General features: G+C 37.0%; 1 long non-coding RNA gene across 1 annotated transcript; it reads right to left on the reverse strand.

Annotated features, from left to right (window-relative positions):
- Positions 1 to 7,489: 7,489 nt before the first annotated feature.
- On the reverse strand, positions 7,490 to 11,893 carry LOC135241849 (uncharacterized). Its single transcript, XR_010326135.1, has 3 exons — positions 11,721 to 11,893; positions 11,097 to 11,262; positions 7,490 to 8,046 (listed from the first exon to the last, which is right to left on the reverse strand). It is a non-coding gene; the product is annotated as an uncharacterized LOC135241849 (long non-coding RNA).
- Between the last annotated feature and the right edge of the window lie 787 nt (positions 11,894 to 12,680).

A 12,680-nucleotide genomic window follows, 5' to 3' on the forward strand; every position in this document is an offset into this window, starting at 1 on the left:
ATTTGCTTTCGTTTGAATCATCACTTTTGTTTTGAACACCACCAGTAAAGTAATTGGTAATCTACTATTTAAAAACACCTCCACTGGAATTGTTACCTGTGAAGAGTAGTCAAGTTGTTCAAGGAACATTAATGAAAAGGAAAATTTTCTACATTGTTATGATGCTGCAGGTTAGCTGCTGACAAGACAAGGGGGCTTGCCGCACAGTATCTATCTGTCTGTCAAGTGACGTTTTTTTCCCCCTCAGAGACAGGAAGGGAGAAAAACGCTAGGTCACCATGGCAATAATATGCTACAAGCCATGTTCAAGGAAGATAGTTAGCTAGCTACTCACACTAAAAATGTAAAAAGTTACTTTCAACCAATCTTTTATTGTTTTTCAGAAAATAAAGGGTTTGCACTGCCAGATTATGATAAACTCTTTTTCAGTGTTTTTGGTGGTTTGCCAAAATCAAACGTCAGTAACATCCCACGGGTTTCACCAGACTGACACATAATTGTGCACTTGAAGATGTCTGAAGAGAATGGTGTGGCTGTCAATGCTTTTGTCTCAGCTGTGTCATTCGATGAGCACTTCCACCCAGATGATTCAGACAATTCTTCACATCCTGTACTTGCTGCTGCCTTGGACTCAAGATTTAATAAGTTAACATTTCTCAGTGATAACATGCGCTGTGCTGTGAAGTGCCAATTGGAATCTATTTACAATGAATAAAAGGAAAAGGAGAAGTGACATGGTGCAGAGGCGGGTGTTGCAAAGGAGAAGAAGAAGAAGATGCCAGGAAGGTGGATTTTGGCCCACTCTCCTGGTGAAAGACACACCAAGTATCATGCCCAACGCTATCCAAATTGGCAACAAAAAAATTTGTTAATTTGAGCAACTTAGGTGCAATCAGAAAGAAGATTCTTCACAGCAGGCTTGCTGGTGGACAAATGACAATCAAGGCTTTTGCTGGATAATGTGGATAAAAAACTGATGAATAAAAACCTGTCCAGGTGGGATTCATAACCCAATTGAATTATCTTAAATTTTAAAATCAATAATGTTACATTTAGTAGACTAAATCACTATTAATTTAGAAGACACCTTTAATCTCTCTCCGTCTCTTGTCATTTTGATGGCTGCTCCTTGAGGAAGTGTAGACAGGCTGACACTGCTACAAGCCTGAACTTCGTATTCTTAATGTTTTCAATTGAAATCATTAAATGAACATAGTAATGGTCTATAGAGCATTAACATAATGTTTTGGTACTGTCATTCAAGTTTTAGGCAAAACAGTTTAAAAATGACAAAATATTGTTTTGCTCCTCTGTGACATTACTGGAGGCAATGTTCCTGTTCTTATTCAAAGAAAGCTTTCTTGACTATTTTATTGTTGTTACTTAAAACAAGTATGAAGTATTTTGGTTGTGTTTTTATTTTGTAGAATATTTTTTTTTTAAAGATTCAGTAAAGGTGTTGAGCTTTCTGGACGATTTCATTGTTGGTACTTAAATAAAACAAGTAAGAACTATTTTCCCTGTGTTTTTATTTTGTAGAATTTTTTTTTTTAAATGATTCAATAAAGGTGTTTACTTTTGTAATCCTCTCAATGCATTTGAAGTTGCCAGCTCTGTACTACCTATCATATGTTGGTTTTCTGTGATTTGCACTCTTACACTCTTACATAGACCACAGTATTTGATGTTGAAGTCTGCTTTGTGGCTGCACTTGTAACTTTGTATTTGAAAGCGCATTTTGCCTATAGTTTGGGTAGTGCATTGTTTTAAACCCTAGGACAAATTTTGGTCATTTTTCACTATTGTCATTTTTTATTTTTTACAGTTTTTTACATGGTAATAAAAAAAAGGCCCAAAGTATTAAATACCAGTTTTATCAGAGGTCTCTTGGCAACCCAAATCGACCAAAACATTCTACTTATAACTGTCATGGTTTTGTGGTTAGTCTGTGTTTCCCTTTTTTGGCCGCAGATGGCGGCACTTCAGTTTTTAGTTCTGTCCTTTTACCCCATTCAATTGTATTATTGTTTTCAATTATTCTATTATTGTTTTTGGGTTGTCTCGTTTTCCTTTCCCTCTCCGTGGCCTGATTGTTCATTGTGCCCTCCTGTGTCTCGTCAGTGTCGTGTCTATTTAAGTTCCCCTCTTCCCTGACTCAGGTGCTGGATCCTTTTGTGTGTGCTTTTCGGATTGTCTTTCGGTATATGCCCCCCTCGTGAACTTGTGACTCTGTGTTTTGCCCTCAGTGCTTTCTACCCTGCACGTGCTCTGTTTTTGCATTGTTTGTGGATTTCTGGATTTTCTTTGTTTTTTGCATTTTAAGAACTTGCCCTGCGTGGCTTTGTTTTGTCTCCTTGGTTTTTATTTTTGTTGAAAGTAAAAACTCTCAGTTGTATTTACCCCTTTTTGGATTTTGAGTATTTCTTGACTCTGCATTTGGATCCATTCCCTCGCCTCCCCTGACAATAACAGTTAGATAATCAGACATAGCAGTTCAAAGCAAAACATTTCATTCATGTTTTATGAAAAAAATATGTTTTTTGTAATGTATTTCCAAAAGTACATGTCTCACCTCAATGAAAACACCCTGCAATGTAAGCGCAGGGTGTATGTAGTACCCACACCAAATAAGATGTAAATTGAACTTGCCATTGCTTTACAATGTGGCATTATGTACATGAAGACCCTCCCGCCTGAGCCTTGCACCAGAGAAGACACTAGACCTAAAAATGTTTTTTGGTCCAAATGTTATCTGTTAAGAGTTGAATTGAAACTCAACATTTTACTGTGTTGTATGGAGCCAAGGAGTGAGCAAAAACCCTTATCTGCAGGCCAACTGCAGAAGCAATAATCCATGCAGATTCATAAAGTTCAAAGGAGCTTGGATGTGTCAGATCAGATATCTTCACTCTTGGAGCTAAATTCACTAAATTTCTGCTGTTTTGTCACCAACAGTACTAGCTGCTGAAAGCAAACTCGAAGCACAGAGCATGCAGTTCTGATACTTGAGAAAGATGTTTCAGAAACAAATGTTATTAGTAGAACTACCACTTCATGCCATACTTCATTCTAAGGATGAAGATGATGCAGGTGAAAGTGCACTGGGTATGTTTATTTCCATTAAAGATGATGTGCAATTGAGGGCGGAGTGAAATTGAAACCGACAAATCCATGCTACTTTAATAGGTTACGTGTTTACGGTTCATGTAATGAAACACAAATGTTACTATGTATACATTCCACTACAATATTGAAGATTATAACTAGGAATATAACCATTGTTTTACAGGCATTTCAAAGCCTACAGTTATTCTGAAACTGTGTTCAGGATTCTGTAGGCTGCTTGTCACCTGCTTCAGTAGCTTGTATACTAGTCATTCACTTCATGGCAAAAAAATATATAATTAGTAGTTGTATGCATAGTTATTTATAAAGGTATTTATTTTTCTTTTATTGCATGGTTATATATAATGTAAATATATTTTTATTTTATAATGTATAGTTGTTCAACAGTTATTTATTGTTTAAATTTGTTCAAGTGTCATCAAAATAAAATAAACTTTTATTTAACCATTTCAGTTCTCAGGGAATATTTCTGTCAGGTACTCTGATATTTCAATATGCTGATATTTCTGTGCATTATAAAGCAATGGTATGTCCTAGAGCCATGTCAATATGATGCGGATACTCCAAACAACCTATTCTTGCAATGTAAGATGCATACCTGAGCAGACGTTTTTGGTTTTGGAGATATACTCAAGTGAACACATTTTTTTAGTCAGCAAAAACTATTGCTTTTCCTACCAACTTATCCATATCATATCCAGGTCTAAACTAGGTATTTTCAGATTGTGGCAAGTCTTGTGAAAAAAAATTATGGGTTGCCAGATCTATTGAGTAACCAGAAAAAAACTGAAGGTAGTGAAAAAAAAAAAATCTAAATCACCATAGGGCACAAGGATTTAATGTGTACAAACCCAACTGTTGTTCTGTTACCGCCACGCCCCTGATATGGATCAAGCGGTTAAAAATGAATGGATGGATGGGTGTTTTTGTTTCTTTTACTATTTATACTTGTATACATTTTTCCTCAATCTGTATGTGAGCCTAAAATGATAAATCTTCAACGTGTAATGGAAAAGTGTTCATTAAGCTTTACAGGGAGCTAACTAGTTCATAGTACTCTTGGATTTCCGCTTAAGTTTTGAAAGCAATGTTTTTTATTGCTTGTGTCTCTAATACTTAGCAACAGAATGTGCAAATAGACAACCTTGCTACTGCGAAAGCCAAAGAGCAAACTCCACAACACTGGGAAACGGGTCAGTTTCATTAACCTGCCATTACCCTCAAGTCCGGGAGACAATGACAAAACCCTTTCACTATGTCCTGAGTCCTGCCCTGAACACCTTTCTCCTCCATTAAAAAAAAACAAACAACACCACAAGATTACTAAACGGAAACAGTAGGTATCCAGAATCTGTCCCCGCTAATTTTCTGGGAAATCAATTAAATCGTTTCAAGGGGCACGTTCCCCTTTCTCGATCTCATCTGCGCTCTAATGCAATTGTCCACTCCAAGTCGTGCCGTGTGCCGCATAATAAAGTAATAAGGCTAATCTGGTTTTTCAGCATCCCCCTCTGGATCGACACGCCGGTTATTGTATTAGATCCATAATGAGATTCTGCACTCCATCAACGCGACGGTGTGCTGGGGTGGTTGCATTTTTCTTCAAATAGAAAATTTGTCCATTTACATCATATCATTAGTTTTACACAAATGTGCCCTTGAGCGCACTGCCCCTGTCTCTCTCTTTTGCAAACACTTTACTTTGGCTGCAAATAATCAGCAACCCCCCCCCCCCCCCCGCCACCACCTTTCTTTTCTGTTTCTGGGCCATAGTAAACAGGACAAAGCAGACAAGGGCAAAGCCACAGCCTGCCTACTATTTCACACTGGCCATCAAATGTAGATGTGCTAAATTGTGACTCATGGCCCAAGTCATGCACACCTGACTGCTTATTAAATGGCGTGCAGAATTATTGGGAGGATGTGCAGAGATGCTTTATCCTTAATAACACAGTAATTAGCGTTAAATAACCAATTTATCCACACTTTGTTTGGCATAATACAAAAAATGTAAAGGCTGTAGAAGCATGTGAAACAATTGCTGTTTTTGTGATTTACCATCTACTAAAGTAACAAAGATATTGAACTTTACATCCAGAGCGACACAACGTGGAGATACATACCTTACACATGTGTAATTCACTAGAAAATCCCAGCGTTCATTATTCAAATGTTTCTATGTTTGATTGGCTGTTAATAATCCATATGCACACTCACAACAGTTACTGTTCTATTTTTCCACAAAGATCACAAAGTAATGTGATTGTCTTGATTGTTATGTTTCATCCTTATACTGTTATTTCACACATTTTTAAATGAATGCAGTCGTCGTTACCCCCTGATCACAAGACTGAGCCTTGAGAAATATATAAATGCTTTGTGGCACATTGTAAAGTTCAGTGTGTTTTTATTTTAATCTTTAACAAAAGATTTTGAAAAATAAAAATTTCTTTATTGAATTTTCTTGAAAAACTAAAATCCAAAAATGCAGTTTACTATGAAAGAACAAGCAGTCTAAAGGACTGTGGGTGTTTGGGGGCAGCCAATCTGCAGTCGGAAGGCTCCTGGAACTCCCAGCCTATCAGCAAAAGTAATGCAAAGCTGTGATGGAGCCCCAGACTGTGAAGCAATGGTCTGTAACTAATCAGTTAGCCTCTTAACTGAAATTCAATAATGTCTTAATATTTTCATTTTTTCCTCTTCTGAATAATGTTGTGTGTATAACATCTCAGATCATGAGACAAAATGACTTAGTACATTTCAGCTTATTACTGCCATGTTAAAATATATATAAATGTATATGAAACAAATATATTTGTATAATAATAAATAATGACAGGAACATGCTCAAATAGCTTGCAATTTACTGACTTTTAGATCAGTTGTTTTAACCTTTTTCGGGCATGGACCTCTTTCAGAATCTGATCTCCCCAAAACTATACATAAACACATCATTTTTTATAACTGACAAACTGTTTATGGAGGAGATGGTATTTAATACTTTTCAAACCTTAATAAAAAAATACTTTCTTTAACAAATAAATAAAAAAAGGAAACCTCTCTGAAGGCCATCCGTTGACCCCAGGTTACAAATAGAGAATATCCAGCTCTGCAACTTGAATACCCCATGGGTCACTGCATCTACTACCTCACCTGGCATGTTGTTCATTGTCAACTATCAGAAGGTAAACTGTGGAATTTACCTTTACCTTTCCATGTATGCCCCCAGCTGAAAGAACTTAACCTGAAAACCCGATAAGCTAGGAGAATTTTAATGTTGACAACAGGATAATTCAGCACATTTCAGAGTAAGTGTAAAGTTTTTTTGCTGAATTAAAAGAGTTTTTATTATTTTTAAAATTATTTGTTACTGCTAGTATGTGTCACTGGAGTCAGAGATGGCTGACATGATGATGTTTTCCACAAACAAAAACAAATCACTTCACCATAAACCATGCATTTGTGGCCCCTGGAACATGTTATCCAAAGACAAAGGAGGAAGGAAACAGGCACTATGTATATGTACACAGCCAAACAAAAATAAAGATACAGTAATAAGTTGTGTACATTATGTGCAGAAAATGCAAGGCAGAACCACCACTGGGTTTCCCATCAATTTGAAACTGAACATACATAACAAAGGCAAAATCCTTCAGCATGGACCCAGCATGAACACAATAGACCTTCCTGCCTCCTTAATGGAGTTATTGTGAGACTATATATGTACAGAGGTCTGAAACCCCCTAGTGTCACATTCTCAAAAGACCATCTCAGAAACAATTGTCACAAGGCAATGAAAGCATGTACGTTTTTAAATGCCTGGTTATACTCAGTAAACCCCTAAACAATTAAAAAAGAAATAATAATTTACCATTTTTGCAGCTGGTTTATTGGCAAAAAAAAAAAAACACACTGGCAAAGTACATTTTTCATGCTGAAGTCAGTTATTGAAGCACAGCATCATTGACTGCAGTTGAAGTTATATCTGGATTTCTTTTTTTGCCCATCACAATCACATTTGACTGAAGATAATTCTTCCAAACCTTTATAACGATTTAAAGCTAAATATCCAATTATGACTTTATTTGAAGAAAACAAGGACACTTAATAAGAAAATTATCATGATAATAAAATGTGTGGATGAGAGCCAATATGAATAGCCAATAGGAAACATATTTGGCTGTTGGAATATGAGTCCAATAAATAACAAGATAAAATGTGAAACTAAATAAAATATTCAAAGATACAATTATTTTTGCTCTTTGAGCCATTGACTGATACTGATCTATAGAAGCCAAATGAGAGTGATCATATAGTAAATGTTAAGTGCATTCTGCCTCTCTTCATTGTGTAATGAAGCCCCACTTGGTTGGGAAGAGAAGATAACACTGATTGCAGAAATAAAAGGAAATAAATAAATAAATAAATAATCCAGGAATGCTTAAATAGTAATTTATTTCAGCCAGCCTGACAATTACAATTTACAAATGGACCGCTACCTCTTTAAGAAGGGCCCTGGTTTTTAGAAGCAATAGATCATATCTAAAAGAGAGTGTTTGCTCTCTGTACAGATGCCATCATTACTAACTACTTTCCTTGGATCCTTGAAAGCTAAATCATTTCGCAATGCATCATTGAACATTTAGCTGCTTCACTAGCAGATGGTTTCCAACGGTCCATCTGTTTGCAGAGATGTCTTCAACAAGCCCCCATTCACCTTCACCAAAATGTTTTGGAAAGGTTTGAATATTCATTGCTTCTCTGTCGGTTCCTTCGGAGACCCCAGGGTGGTTTCCATGGTCAAACAGGTTTGCGGGCAATCAGAGCAGATTCTTTATCCTGACCTATTCAGGAGACAGACACCACACTTGGGGCCCCTTACCCCATAAATCCATGACATCTGTGTATTTCTTTGTATGTCTGTGAAAGAAAGAGTATTTTGATCCCCTTGATTTAATTAAATGCACTTTTCAAGTGGGCATATGCAATTCAATAAAACAGACTTTAAGATTCAGTTCAATTCAATAAAATGTTGTGTTGAACAGAGTGTAGGTCTCTAATGGATAGTGTTTAATAAAATGTCAAAAATCTAAGGAGTGAAAAAAAAAAAACAATTTTTGGAAATGATCTATATTGTGTATTACCCATGAAACTGAAATTTAAACATCCATATTTATATTGGATAAAATTGCAAATTGGAGGGCATACTGACATTTTTCAGTTTGGGGCTAAAATGTTCCTTGAATAGTGTTAATTTCAGTAAAAAGAAAAAAGAATTGTCTGCACACCATAACCAAACAAACCTAAGTCGGTGTGGGATCACTAAAGCACAGTACAGCAAGATATACTGTAAAGTTTTGCCTTTTATTTACAATTCCTTCATTAATTACATACAGCACTGATATTTATTTGTTCACATTTGGACTGATATTGTTTGTTATTTCAATTGCTGCCTTGTTGATTAAAAAATCATCCCCACCTCCCACCCCCCACACACACACAGTAAATGTAACCAGGTATGGCCAGGCACATTTTCACTGTTACTTGAGTCTTACTTGAATCATTTTTCAAGTGGAGATTTTTACTTATACTTGTGTCAATTTTCAAGTAACCTTACTCGGTAACACTTCATTTGAAGGGGTATACATAAGGCATACATGACACCTACATAATCACTACATGACACCTGACATAAACATGCATAACCATTAATAAATGTTTGTTCCACCTGGTGTCAGCTGTCATAAAGGGTGATTATATCACTTTCAATGTCAAATTGACATCAACCTCTATGTCAAGTGACATAGTTAACATAGTTAAATAACGATTTAAATGAAGCGACATAGCTGGCCAACCTAGTCAGGTTGGAAAATTAGTATTTAAAGTTACAATCTCGAAGATTTCCGTTTCGTTCTCTTTGGCGGTACCAATGGTGAGAAGCGGTAATTGCAGGTGTGTTTTTGGACCTCACTTCCCATAGATCCAACCGGATCCAACCAGTGTCGCCTGTGTGACGTCAGTCAGTTGGCACCTGGGCCACGCCAACTACAGTTATTATTTACTGAATAAAAAATGGTTGTTATACAAGTAACGTTATGTACATACCCATTCATTGTCTAACATTAGGCTAACTTAAGATGTCTTTACACTGCCGAGCCGGGTTAAAATGGTGTAGCAGTCTAGCAGACCTGGGGTAGAATTAGTGATGATTAATTTCCACAAACGTTCTTTGTCCACCTTTTGCTCGGTATGAACATCTTTACACATGCAGAGAATAATTTGCGGGATTCGCTGTGGCTCGTGCAATTATGTATCTCATGCACAATAAACAAGCTTTTCGTGAATGATTGTTGTGTGATATTTTTGAAACAACTGCCTTGTTGTTTCTGGTTTTGCTAGCTAAACTGTTTGAGAATAAAGCTGAGCTGGGTGTTAAATTGGCAATCAGAATAAGAAGAATAAAACAAAAACAAAGGAGATTTCTTCAAAAAAGGGCATCAAGTCTGAAGGAACATATGAGGAAGTGTAATAAAATAATAACAACGCTAATCCATACTGCCGTATTCTTTTATTTAGTTTTCTCCAAGATTTAGCAAGTTGCATCCAGTCTCGTTGTGAATCATTGATCTGAACTGGCCTTTAGTTAGCTACATTGCAACGTTGCAACAAGGTAGCACTGCATTCGAGAGACGGTCTGCGAGGTTGGTACCGGTCGGTAGCATTAGCTACCGTTTTTTCGAATTGTTAGCTGACATAGATTGTGAATTTTTAGCTAGCTAGCTCAGCATCGTTACTGAATGAGATGATAATGTGCGCCGTTGTCCAGTTTGCCTAATTTGCTCAAGTTGAACTATGCGGTAGTTCCTGCACTTGGACCGGTACTTCTCCTAGTTTCTCAACTTGTTCCTGATTAGTGTGTATTACACTTTGTGTACGTCGCTCTGGATAGAGCGTCTGCCAAATTGCCTGCAATGTAATGTAATTGACATGAGTCCGTACTACGTTAGCTGTGCAAATAAGCTATGCAAAATGTAAGTATACATGTGTAGCATATGTCAATCAAAATGTACATGACAAAATCTACATCAACAAATAATATGACCTCTCATGTTACACAAAAACGTATTAGGGTTCCATATTTGGAATTTGAGGGCCCCATATATTAAGCCTAGATTGCCATGTAGTGTATAGGACCCTGAAATTCCATATTGAAGATAGCATTAGCTGCAGCAAAACAGCAGAAGTCAAGGGGCAGTTTGCAGACACTACTGTCCCACTAACTACGTACAAAGTAAGATAACTATTGAGTAATTGGTATAACCTTAATTATAACAGCTAACAATATCTTGAGTTCCTTTTGACATCCGTTCCTAACAGAAATTCAAAAAGTTAGGATTACAACATTACTGGATGCTACTGTAGAGTCAGGTGTATTTATAAACGATTGGCAGAAGCTGGCCTTTGTTCTTCATTGCTTTAATTTTTCCAGCCATGTCCTCACTTATTGCCTTTCTGCAACGGTCGGCATAGCTGGCCATCTTCTCAACAGCCCCATCCCATTCAGGTACGTCAGCAAATGCATCTGGAAATGCGATGGCAATCTCGGCAATGGGAGCGGTTCGCGCGATGGTATTGCGGTCAACTCTCTCATGCGCGAATGCCCGTTTCATTGAACCACATCTCTTGTAGCTCTTTAAAGCTGACCTGTACCAATGAATTACTCCCTCTATGGTATTCACTGCAAGAAAATATGTGACATTAATATCAATGCTCTTGTCCCTGTATATAATATCAATAAACCTGAATAAGTTGTGCTAAATTATTTTTAAATAACTTTTTTTTCAGTGATTGATTTAAGTATTTGATGTAGTGTAATTATCAATTACTTAATGTTTCAGGTTTCAATATTAACTGAGCCCAAGTTTAAAAAAAGAAAGAAATTTCACAACCAATATCATAATTGCACTTACTGCGGGTCCGATTCTTCTCAAACCGTGGGCTATCGTCTTCCCTTCGGCGATGGGTCCTTTTCTTTTTTTTTCTTTGGCATCTCCTCTTCTTCGGTAGAGCTTGAGTGGAATGATGAAGAGCTTAATTCATCATCAGAGGACACTTCCACACTTTGCTTCTTCCATTCTGCAAGTATTAAACAAACAAAAAAAGTGCCAACAACATATTAATACATTTGCACTATTAGCAATTAGTGGGCAGCATCGTCGATTGGGGGGGCTACTTTCAGGTGGGCGGACCGCCCACTAATGGCTATGATAAGGGAAACATTGAATATTACCTAAAACCTAGATTACCTTGATTCTTCAAGGGCTACAAAGCCACCTGACTAATGGCTTCTTTGCATGTGTGGTCCAGTATGAATAACATTGTCGGAGGAGTGGCTGCATTGGTGTGGCTACTTATGAAGCAATCTACATGACTGCATTATAGACTTTGCTGAAAGTTTAGAAATTGTCATACGTTAAAGCGGAAATACATTAGAAGGAAGAACGTACATCAGCGATTACCTGTAGGCCTACTGGATTAGCATTAACACATTTAGAGTTCATACATAGTTTATATTACATTTTGTTTTCACATACTCATTTGTGGAGCTTGGGTTGGTTTCAATTGGTGAAGCAAAAACTCTTTATCCTCTTTCAGGACCTTGTTTGCTTCTTCCAGCATTTTAACCTCCTCCAGCTTTTCAGCTCTGCTTCTCTCCAGTTGAACCATGTGCCTCAGTTTTTGCAGCTCCAGAGCAGCAGTGGGAGATAACCCTGCAATGAACATTAGCACATTAACATTATGTTATTAGGATTTTAGTTTATAGAGTTTTTCTTTTCAGCAATGTTCACATTTTCCTTAATATAATTTGATACCTGACCTCAAAACAATATTTGAGGGTGCTTTCACACCTACTGTTTTTGGATTGATTTAATCAAATCCTGGAGCGTTTAGCCCTTTAGTTCGGTACATTGGGGCAGGTGAGAACGCTGTTCGAACTCGGGCGCGCACCAAAAGTTTGTTTGCCTAAAAACAAACCTAACTGAACCAAACTAAAAAAAATCTATATGATTCAGCAAAAGTAAATGAATTATTTGAGAAAGTGACCTGAGTGTAAACTGACTGAAAATAATTTAACCCTTCATCAAAATTAATTTCATTGAAATTTGGGCCCAGCATGAACATATGCTTCATATGACATGTCATGGCAGTTTTTAGTTGATATGACAGTAGCCATGGCATTTTGTAACATATTTGTGATAGCCAGCTAACTAGAAAGCTACATTTTTCTGTAGGCCTTATGGCAATGAGCAGAAATTAGTACCAAAAGCAGCTGAATATTTTCCTAGTTGTTATAAAGCTCACTTAATGTTAGCTAGCTAGCCTACGTTACTTGCCTTTTTTAAGAAGGGACCTCAGTTGCAGCCTCCTTTTCCCTTTTGTTGGACGCTTCTCTGGGCTGGAAACAACTTCCAAAAGCTTCTCGTCATTTATGCATTTACACATGAACATTCATATATTAAGGACAATAAGGTCTTTCTTTTTATGACATTCAC

Source organism: Anguilla rostrata, chromosome 1, assembly GCF_018555375.3.
Source record: "Anguilla rostrata isolate EN2019 chromosome 1, ASM1855537v3, whole genome shotgun sequence".
NCBI classification, from domain to species: Eukaryota; Metazoa; Chordata; class Actinopteri; order Anguilliformes; family Anguillidae; genus Anguilla; species Anguilla rostrata.